This window comes from Petaurus breviceps, unplaced genomic scaffold (genome assembly GCF_028583685.1).
Source record: "Petaurus breviceps papuanus isolate PSGF00001 unplaced genomic scaffold, PetGlider_PUasm1.0 181, whole genome shotgun sequence".
Lineage (NCBI taxonomy): Eukaryota > Metazoa > Chordata > Mammalia > Diprotodontia > Petauridae > Petaurus > Petaurus breviceps.
The window spans coordinates 1,559,269-1,571,698 of NW_027185784.1; positions in this window are offsets into that span (position 1 = coordinate 1,559,269).

The following is a 12,430-nucleotide window of genomic DNA, read 5'->3' on the forward strand; positions in this document are numbered from 1 at the left end:
ATTTGTGTCCACTAAATAACTTTAAAAGGGGCCAAAGTATTAGGAATACAAAAGCTATTAAATTTCTTATTTTTCTTTGTTCAAAATTAACCTTTAGGGAAATAACTTTTAAGTGTTAATACATATCTCATTACAAAAAAAATGTTCTTAGAGTTATCATCATTAGAGGAAGCTAGATATTATGGTGGGCAAAAGTACTGAACTTTGAATTATAAAGATTTGAGTTCAAATTCTGATTCAGACATTTACTAGCTGGGTGTGAAAAAAGTCATTTAGTTCCTTTCAACATGAGTTTATTTGTAAAGGGGTGGAAGGGGAATCATAATGGTACCTAACTGAAAAGTTATCATGAGGATCAAAAGAGATGTTACATCTGTAGTTCTTTCCAAACCTGGAAGTGCTATATAAATGCTAGTGACTGTTACTAGTATGATTCTATAACAGAGTGGGAGATGAGGAAGCAAAATGTAGTAATCCAGTGCTTATAAAAGTGCCTGGCACATGGTAGTGGCTTAATAAATGTTTATTGATTTAATTATTAACCCTGTCTTTGTCTTAAGTTGATTCATAGGAATATTTGTTGAGATTTAATCTTATGTGATAAATAAGAGAGAGAGCATGGCATAGTTGATTGAGGGTCCACCTTAGAATCAGGAAGAATTGGTTTAAATCCCTATCAATGATATAGTTGTGTCCTTGATCTGTTATTAGTAATGGAAATTTCCGTACTGGGAATTCTACCTCTGGAAAAAATCACAGGGGCTTCCTTTCACCCACCTCTAATTGAAATGATCACTTCATCTTTGACCTATCTAGTAAATATTAGTCTCTGTGTGAGTACGATATTTATTTGAAAAACAACATGGTTTAGTGGAAAATGCATTGCATTTGATATCAGGTGACAAGTACAAGTCCTGACTCTGACAAAGTTCCTGACAATGAATGGACAGTTCTCTAAAAACTCTCCAATCCTCAGTTTCTTCATCTGTAAATGAAGAATAATTCTTGCCTTACCGACTTCATGGCCATTGGTGACTGAAACATTCTGAAACGATAAAGTGCTATATGTATGTGAGTTATTACTCTCTCATCTTTATCATAGTCAAATAGTTTGCTGTTGTTCTAATGTGAAATACTGTTCTCTAGTACTTAATTATCATCCCCCAAAATTTAGAAGATGTCTTCCTTTCTTTATGTGTTGGATTACAGAAAAAAAATATTTCTAAGAATGAATTTAAACACAAACATCTAAATCCAAAGGAAAGAGTATATGCCATAGGTTTAGGGATACTTGCTATATTGCTATAAAGACTTTTAAAATGCATTTTTGTCTTGAGAAATACAAATTTTCTTCCCAGAGGTCATTGCATTCTGACATAATTGAATCAAAAGAAGATATTTGTTAGGTTGTGACAATCCAGTGACTCCCTAATATCTCAAGGATTGAATACAAAATCCTCTGTTTGTCTTTTTAAGCCCTCCATAATGTGACTCCTTCCTACTTTTCCAGTTTTCTTACACTTTAACCCTCTACATATTTTATGATTCAGCAACACTGGCTTTTTTGTGCTTCCATAGATAAGACACTCCTGATCTTTACTATGCCTTTTCACTGATGGTCTCCCATTCCTGGACCACTCTTTCTCCTCACCTTTGCCCCCTTGATTCGCTGTCTTCCTTAAAGACTTAGCTTAAATCCAAAATTTTTGAGAACAAGGACTATGTTTTTTGTGGGTTTCTTTGTATCTCCAATACTTAGCACAATGCTGGCACATAATAAACCTTTAATAGACACTTGTTGATTTCACTTGTCTTAACTGTGTAAAGTATAAGGAAAAATGAAGATACTTTATGAAAAAATATACAAAGAAAAAAAATCCCCACTAATTGACAGATTACGTAGAATGAAAAAAGATACATTTTTAAAAGGAAAGAGAACCTGAAGGCACATTTTCCAACTGATTCCCTTGTAATAAAGTATACTGGATCTGAGATGTAGTTTTACCTTTTAGGCCATGAAACAGTTGAGAAGAATCCTGAAAATGAGAAAGTAGAAAGTTCTCATTTAGAAAGACAAGTCTTTTCCAGTGGCCCATTAAGTTAACTTTAATATCAACATCATTGCCTCTTCATTACTAATTGAAATTTAATTTTATCATTCATGTCTATGGCTCCACCTGTCTCTATATCAGTCTTTCTACATCCCAGTCTTTTTCTCTGTCTCTGTTTCTCTGTCTCTGTTTCTCTGTCTCTGTCTCTCTCTGTCTGTCTCTGTCTCTGTTTCTCTGTCTCTCCCCTCTCTCTGTCTCTTTCTTTCACTCTCACTCTTGTTCTCTCTCACTCTTTTTCCTACAGAGGTTTACCATAGGTGTAAATATTTAGTTTCTGAGCCCAGGAAATTTCTTTCAAAGAAAAAATATCTGGCAAAGGAAACTTGATTCATGCTGTCATTGTGTGCTGAAATTACTTCTATTCCCTACCTATCAATCTCTGCATTTCTACAGTGCCTGTCACTGTAGGAGCCAGGCACTGAGACAGTGATATTAGAACAGAACAAAAGGCAGATCAATCCCCACCTTGTATCTGTCCTATTGGAGCCAAGTCACATGTTGTAGAATAGGAAAAAAAGACAGAATTCGTGGAATCCAAGATTATTTCAACATTCTGGGGAAAAGAGAAAAGAGTTTTACACACTAAAGTGTTGAGTAAAAAGTTTTGGGTTTTTTTTCTGATCGTTCAAAGTTTTATCTTTCAAATGTACTACCTACAAGTCAGTAGTGAATAGGATACTGAACAATTTCTGAGATAATCAAGATTCCCCGTGCAAGAATTTCCTTGCATATACAATTCTACATGTTGATTTTAGAGCATGAAACTTGCCATCTTTTAATACCAATAGGATTGTAGCGATGTCAAATTGATGTGAGTCATGACATGCAATACTTTCCATAGAAGTACAATTTAAAATCACCCAGGAGTCGATGGAGAGGTATGTGATGAGTGAGAACAGGCTATAACATTACAAATGAGGAATTATGCAGGTGAAATGGGGTAAAGGATGCTTTTAGAGAAGTGCGTAACTTGGAAAAAAAAATGGGTACCTTATGTTACAAGATGGACAGAATTCTGGCATCTGTGCAATGTCAAGAGAATTCAGGGAAGATCCCCAGAATGATGAATGGATCCTCTTTCATGGATTTGTTGGGGCACATAAGTAAAGGTCACACAGGATGGACAGATTAGTTGGGTTGCAATCTACATTGACAATGAAAATGCCTCCATTCGTTGCATCGAAGTGTTAGAGATCTTTCTGTGTTTTCTCCTCTTTATGCATTCGACATGGGTTGAGTATACATAAAGAATTTCACATTAACTCTGTGCACACCTTACTGCAGGCAGCAGCTCTGCTGATTTACATTTGGTACACCTTGGAAGTACAGTCTTTATCAAACAATACACAAATAATTGGTGATTCAAAATAGTTTGGGAAAATCTTTGAGTCTTTCAAAAAGGAAATATTTAAAATCCCGTCAAGAACCTCCTTGATCTTGGTCTTGCTTGGTCACTGCTACTACTATAAAATCCAACTAAATATAAATCTCCCTTATCCTGGCAACACATAAGAGCCCAAGAGGCATTGATCTTGGGTCAGCTTCCATAAGTCTGTGAGCTTACCACATACCAAGAAATGTGTTTCAAGAAGAAAAAAAAAGTAGTCAGCATGACAAATTGCATGATTATGTAAGCAAAAGTTTGTGATCCTGAAAATTAAGATGACCTGTGGAAACTAGAAGTAAATGTTCCATTCACTTACTAGATGTTTTATAGAGGCATCTAGATGATGCAGTGCCCTGAATCTGGAGTAAAGAAGACTTGAGTTCAAATCAAGCCACAGATACCTAATTAGCTGTGCAAATCTGAGCAAATGACTTTGTCTCTGCCTGACTCAGTTTCCTCAACTGTAAAATAGGGATGATAATAGCACCTATTTCCCAGGATCATTGTGAGTATCAAATGAGATATTTGGAAAGTTCTTAGCATGTTGGTTGGCACATAATAGGCACTTTATACATATCTGTTTCTCTTCTTTTCTTCCTTCTTTTCTTCATGGAAAACTAGTCTAACCTGATTTCTTCCTGTAGTTCCAATAACCACATCATGAACATATATTCCATTTTTGAAAATTAACTTGCTGTAGTACATAGAATACTAGATTTAGAGATAGAAAAAATTACAATCTCATTATTTTCACCTACTATGTCTATGATCTTGGATAAGGTATTTCAGCTCTTAGAGATTCAATTTCATCTATAAAATTAAAGAATTGGTTCCCTTCTAACTAAATTCTGTAATTTATTGAAATTATATGAATACTTCAAAGAGCTTTGCTTTCTTCAGTATAGATCCTCCCACCAATGCAAAATATAACCTATCTCAGACTTTATAAATGATTTTCATAATTTTCTGTGACTAACAAATATAACTATTTGATGGAGTCTTGGGTGATGAATCTCTTCAGACTGACTAGGCAACAGACATTTCCATTAGGTCAAAACTCTTTTTTAAAAAATGGCATTTTGATAGAACTTCTTTGCCTTGTATTGATCTGCAATTGACATGTATTGGTCTGCTGTTGACTTCTACTCTATGATAAAATGCTAGAGTATTTGGCAGAAGTTGGAGATCAGAAAAGAAATCAATTTATCACATTTTCTCAGAAAGTCAGCAAGGCAAAAAAAAAATAAACAGCCTCTTCAGCATCCTATATTTATGATCAAGGGGATATGATAGTAGCTGGGTGGTATAGTGGATTAAATGTTGGGCCTGGAGTCAGAAGACCTGAGTTCAAATCTGGCCTCAGAGATATACTAGTTCTGTGACCTTAAGCAAGTCATTTAACATCTGTTTGCCTAAGTTTTCTCAGCTGTAAAATGGAGATAAAAATAGGACATATCTCCCAAGGTAGTTGTGAAAATCAAATGATATGATAATTGTAAAGCTTTTAGCACAGTGCCTGGCACAAAGTAGGTGCTATATAGATGCAAGCTATTACTGTTAGTAATTATTTTGACAAGCTAAAGTGAATCTAGAGAAGAAGCAACCAGATAATGAGAAAACATAGAACTATGGCAGATCAAGACAGGTTAAAGGAATGATTATGCAGAGAAGAAACAAAGAAGCATTCATTAAGTCATTTGTTGTTGTTGTCATTTCAATACTTTCCTTTTTGTTTGTGTGACCCCATTTGGGTTTTCTTAGCAAACATACTGGAGTGGTTTGCCATTTCCTTCTCCAGCTCACTTTACACATGAGGAAACTGAAGCAAACAGAGATTAAGTGACTTGTCCAGGGTCATACAGCTAGTAAGTGTCTGAGACCAGATTTGAATCCATGAACAATAGGCAGAAGTCACTAGGAGAGGTTTTCATTTACTATGAGGAATTGTATGACAAGAAAAGAGATGAGTTGGTCATGTGATAAGATCAAAGGATGACAAGTAGATAGCCAGAGTGCTCTTCCAGTAGCCTCGTAATATTTACAGAACGCAATAGTGGCCTCAATCACATTGTATGTGGGACTTTAGGGAGGACATGGATGAGATGAGTGGGTTTTCATCTCTGACACTGGTGAGAATGCTCAAATCAATGAGGTCATAGATTTATTTGAATATTGGATAATCATTGAACATAAGGAAGAACATTCTAATCCTAAGACATGCCTGAAAATAGAATGAGCTATCTACATTATTAGGAAGTCTTGAATATTCCATCATTGGAGATGAGAAGACAGACACGTAACAATCACTTGCCAGAGAGGTCTTAGAGGATATTCATGTTTCAGATCACAGTCATTATGTCTCGTGTATTTGAACTAAATCAGTCAATGACCATTTATTTATTAGGTGTTTCCTAATTGTCAGGCACTGTGTTAAATACTGGCGATATAAGAAGAGGTTAGTTCCTGTCCTGAAGAAGCTCATAAAGGTCTTTTCCGAACATGAAATTTTATGATTGCTTCAACTCAGTTCTTAGCTTTTATTCTTTTTTTTTTTTGAAAATTCTATATTTGATGGTGGCATGAAAGAGTCTTTTTTCATTGCATTTCCATGAAAAGGAAATTAATTCTACCTCTCCCTGTATATCTTTCTCCATACGTTTATAATGGCCCAATGCCCAAAACACAGATTGGAGAACTAGGCTGATTAACTTTTGGAAGATATATAATTCATTCAGTGCTCAAAGAGTAATTACTTATATTCAAGGAAATGTAGCACACAATTACAACTATAAGTTATGGTCTAGTATACGATAGAAAATACCAATGAGGCAATGTCTTGTAATAGAAAGAACACTGAGCTTGAGAACAATCACTTAACCTTTCTTGAACCTCAGTAATTTCCTGATCTATAATAATATTTTGCAATATCTAACACTGGCTTATTGTGAGTAAAGTTCTTTTTAAACATCTAAACACTATATAAACTTGTTGATTTTATTATTCTCTATGTATTATATTAATGAGTTTCATATATGTGTATATGTACACATATATAGTGTGTGTATATACACATATATATTTGTGAAATATATAACTAACAATTAGTTCTACTTCAATTGTAAGCTATAAGAAGCATATCTTTTTATATTTTCCACACAATGTCTAGCAGATTATAAACATTCTGTAAATATTTAATGATAATAACTGTATTTTTGCTCAATATCCTCTTCTTCCTGATTTTACCCTAAAATTGAGTGTTCCAATTACATCTAGCAGAAATAGAAATGAAAACATCTGTCTTATAAGCAAAGTTTTTAGATGGTCATGTGCAACAAATCCTAGGCCCAGAATGGTTATTTAAGTATAAATTGAAATATATTGACCTTAGAATGATCAAAATTTGATGTGCCTGTAGTTAAATATACATTATGCCTTTTCAATGTGTTATGTTAAATTTTACATTTTTCCTTCTATTAAATGAAGATGAAATTAAAAAGAGCTAAAGAACAGAGGAAGCTTGTCAATGACTAGCCACCTTCAGAGTTTTTGACCTATATCTCCAAACCAGATCTCACAGAAGAGGGAGTCCACTGAATAAAGATGACTGCAATCACTCTCCATTATACTCAGCCTTTATCAGCTTGAAGATGCCCTGGCTGGGATTTTGATTTCCAGGGAAAAGCTGGTTGTTTGCATCAGGTTGTCCCTGAGCATTCTCACCATTTTTCTTTTTGGTAATTTACTCGCCAAACGGTCCTCACTAGCCTCTTGCTCTGGCAACATGACAAATACAAACTCAAAGGATGCTGTTGTTGCAATTCTAATGGAAATATTAGTTCTCTTTGTTGCCTCAGAAATCTCCCTTCTGCTGCTGGTAAAGAGTCCTGATTTTCCATCTCTGTAGGACTGTGGATTATGTAGCTTGGCTAAGAAGGTGATAAATTATTCACTCTTTCTACAAATGGACTTGCCTAATTGAAATGACTCCTAATAAGCAGAAATTGTTCCTTTGTTTTCTATCTGAAATTTTATTTTTAAAATGTTAAGTGCAAAGGATGTATGTTGGCCTCTCCTTTCATTAACAGGATTAATTAATATTAATTAATTAGTAGCGGGATAGAAAGTTACTGTAGGCTAAGGTTTACAGAAGTTTTCATAATGCTAACTTGTACCTGGAGCAGTACATTTAAAATGGGGGAGCATAGTCCTGACTTACTCCTCTGCATACTGTAGAAATCTAGCAATAAATCTTCTCTGTGGACAGAAGTTGTTATAATGAAGAGTTCACTAAACAGTTCTCCAAAATGGAATCTGATCCTAACCCTGTCATTGACAACTTTTGTTTTTACTTTGGACAAGTGACTGTGACACTCTGAACCTATATCAATTTCTCCATCTAATGGGGAGCAGAGTTTAGATTGATTAATCCCTAAAACACCTTTCATCTTTAAGTCTACATGTAATGAAAATAAGTAACAGTTCTATAGGCCTTTATGTTTAACAAAGTGTTTCTGTATGCCTTATTTCATTTGGGGGGGGAAAGGGGGAATCTCCCTCTGACTTCTCCATAATTGTTTATGGTATCCAAGGAATAAACAGTGCTCATTCTACCCACAGAGCAAATGAGAAATCAAACAAATTACACTGGTTGTAGGAAAGGATGTCCACAATGAAGACTGAACTGGAAGAGGATAGAAGGGAGTTTTCTATCAGCAGGTAGATGAATGAATGAATGAAAATTTGACCTACTTCACAATTTCGCCTAAGGTAGGCCCGAGGAGAGTTAGGCCCATTGATTCTCCGACAACATTTTGTTTCAACAACATCATTTTGCCTCAGTTAAGTAACTTAACTAAAACAAAATCTCAGTGTATTCCTTTATTCATCTCATATTTAAAAGGGTGTTATCTCTTGAATAAGTTTAGTTTCAGGTAGCTGACCCCAGAGTTTAAAGTAGGACCACCTTCAGTATAGATCACAAACCAGATGCCGCTTCTTGATCAGCCCAGGAGAGAGATTTCGAGTACTAGACTGGCCATTTGAGGGGCTACAGGTAACTCATTTCACTGCTAGGGACCTGTGTCTTCTGTTTTGTAAAGTTAGAGGCTCAATAGAAATCAGTAGTGTCAAACTGAAATAGAAATAGGAACCACTAAACTGTATATAAGGACACTCATGGGAGCATATTGATATATAAAACCATTTATTAATATTTTCTGTTTTGTTGTATTTTTATTTATTTTGTTAAATATTTTCCCAATTACATTTTAATCTGCTTCAGTTGTATCCAGAAGTATTAAGGACCACATATTTGATTCCTCTGCTATAGATGTTCTCAGGGATCCCTTCCAACTCTAATGTGCTTTGATTCTGTGATTATAAGTGATATGCAGATCAATATATGGCCTTTAGGTCAGGAATCCCAAAGATGGAACACATTTCAGGCAATATATTTAGTTGAATGAATAGTGGAGATTAAAAAGCAATACCATTTTTGCAAAATTGGAATCATTTTTCTAGAGTAAAATCAGTCAATTCACATGTCATTGAATTGAACATACATATATACAGTACATACATACTTAAACATATATAAATACATGTAGACATACATATTTTTGTACAAATATCTGTACCATTACTTGTACAAAGATTTAATAGATACACTATAATAGCAAAAGAACTCAAAAAGTAAAGAGGGAGATGAGTGGGCTGATTAGAAATATAAAAGCAGTCTTCAAGAATTTCAAAGGCTATCACATGGAAGATTTATTAGACTCGTTCTGTGTGGCTTCAGAGGGCAGAACCAGAAGTAATGGGAAGAAGCAATTTTAGGCTTGATGTCAAGGACAGCATCCTAACAATTAGAACTGTCCTAAAGTGGAAGGGGAGATAATGGATTAACCCTCACTGGAAGTTTTCAATCAGAGACTGGATGACCACTTGTCAGTTATGTTATATTAGGATTTCCTTCTGGCTATGTGTTTTACTAGATGGCCATTGAGATACCATCTAAGTCTAAATTGTGTTATTACATGAAGTTAAACAAAACTAATAAATATAATATACAAAATAAATCCCTGTAGCCCCTCAAATGGCCAGTGTAGTACTAGACAGAAGCAGCATCTGGTTTGTGATCTATACTGAAGGTGGTCCTACTTTAAACTCTGGGGTCAGCTACCTAAAACTAAACTTATTCAAGAGATAACACCCTTTTAAATATGAGATGAATAATGGAATACACTGAGATTTTGTTTCAGTTAATTTACTTAACTGAGGCAAAATGATGTCATTGGAACAAAATGTTGTCAGAGAATCAATGGGCCCAGTTCTCCTCCAGGGACTACCTTAGGCAAAATTGTGAAGTAGGTTACATTTTCGTTCATTCAAGAAAGGCTATATTACTTGTAGAAAGTAAATGTAAAAAAGTATATGTATATGTGTATATGTGTGTATGTATACTTTATAACATTTATTTCTATTATACATTATTATGTATATGTGTATAATTCCTTAAGTAACTGAACTTTTGCTGAAGCAACTTGCAGGCTGCTACATTTGCAGAGGGACATGACTCCTAACATGACTCTTAATTGACAGAAATAATGAGAGTACAAAAACTTAAGACCTGTGTGTGTATGAGAGAGAGAGACAGAAAAATAGAGACAGAGAGGCACCAGGCTTTCAGGATCAATGAGAGAGGGTGTGGGAGGAGGGCAGAGAAAGATTTTGGAAAGTTCAGACGTGTAGCAGAACGGGAAGCCAGTTCCTTAAGTTTTCTTTCACTCTCTCCTCCCTGTAATAACTCTCAAAAACTGTCTAGAATCTCATGTGTCTCCCTCACTGAAGGTAACTCCTCCCAAAAGTTCTCACACCAGTTCTTCTCCTGACATAGGCATGGCTAATGACAACATTCTCTCCACAAATCCAAAGTCAGGGATAAGAAACAACCTATAAATACCCTAGGTTTAGGTGGAAGTCCAGTTACATTTCAAATATGTGATATGGTGGTAGGGGGGTATAATTGCTTTCTCAACTTACACAGACCATAACTTCTTTGCACATTACAGATTTCTTGACTTTCTGGGATCAAAGATAGTTATCGACTGGTGGTCATGCCTCTCTAAACTTCATTAGACCAGTCCCCAGGTGACTCACAGAATACATGGTCAGGCCCATGTATAAAGCCTTTACAACTTATCAAGAGGAGTAAAAGCTTGTGCCTCACTGGTAAAGAACCTGGGGCCACCAAGATGGGCCATTAAGAGGTAGAGAAATATATCTCCCTGAAGAAAGACAAACATGAAGATTGCTGTAGTGAACTACAAGGCAAACATGGGTTATGATGTAGCCTGTCCTCCTCCACCCCAAAAGAAAACAAAAGCTTACACAATCATAGATTCCAGCAATAGAAGCAGGGAGTCATATTTTTCTCTGTCTTGGCCAGACCACATCTCAAAGTTTTGCTCTCAGTTCTGTGTGCTGCCCTTTAGGATAGACATTGATAAACTACAGTGTAGCCAGAGTGGGGTTATTGGGTTGATGAGGGGTCTGGGAATTATGCCATGGGAAGACTGCATGTCCTAGTAATGATTAGCCTAGAGGAGAGATGATCAAGAGGAGACATGATAACTGTCTTGAGATGGAAAAGGCTTTAAACTTATTTTGCTTGGCAACAGTGCAAAACTAGAAGCAATGAGTAGAAGTTACAGAGAGGCAGATTTCAGCTCAATAGGAAAATTTTTTTTCAACAATTATAATTATCTAAATGGGGAATTGGCTGCTTGGGAAGGTAGTAAGTTTCCCCATTTCAGATTGAGGCTGAATGACTCAATATCAGGGTCATATTTAGACTGAGAATGGAGTACAGACCATCTAGTCCCATCCCCTAATATTTCAGATGAGGAACCTAATGCTCAAATAGGGTAAAGATTTATTTGCTCAAGGTTACACAGGTATGATGTAGCAGAATCAGATCTGAACCTAGGCCCTTTCATTCCAAATCTTCGATCCAAAATTCTTCCCAAAATCTAATCTGGGCTATAGGCTAGTAATAGGGATAAATAAAATACAATGATTCCTCTTTAGATATTTTTTGGATTAGATGAATCCTGAGATTCCCACCCACTTCTAAGGTCCCAAATGACTTTGTGAAGAATATGAAGAAATATGGGAATATGCAACATCATCAAGGCAAAAAGCAAAGAGTATCATACATGTTAACTACAACTTATTACTTTTCTTCAAAGACCAGTGCTCTCATTGATGTGAATACTTCCTCCGTTGGTATATTACCAGTCCTTTATTAATCTGTAAATGATCTTCATGAATTAAAATAGTTAATTGTAAAGATGAACACCCAAAACTGGGAACCTGTAAATTCTACTCACACATGATATTCCATCCCATTTAAATATGGCCCATGTCCTCATGCAAATGCACCACAACTTATTGGAGCTTTGCTCTTATTTTCTTGACATTGCATAGATAATCAGTGGAATGCATATCACTTATCCCAAGGAAGCAGTGTGGTGCAGTGAAGAAAGTGGAAGACTAGAAATAATAGAGTCTGGGTTCAAATCCTGCCTCTGATCTTCCTACCAATGTGACTTTAGGCAAATCACTTAATCTCTCTGGCCCTCTATTTCCTGTTTTGTGAAATGAATAGGCTGGACAAGATGATGGCCAAAGCTCCATACAGTTCTGAAACTACTCTCTATTGCCCATACAGAGGATAAGAGCTCTTATAGCTTCAAACTGCTATAAGACTTTTGGACCTCCCTATATAAATATATTTGTATAGGCATTAGGAAGGAATTTAGAGTGCGCTTTTGATAAACTAGCAAAACAATTTATGTTTCTATTATAATATACATCAAGTTCTTTTCCCCATAGTTATCCTTTTCTAATACTTTTCTAATAGATTTTAAGT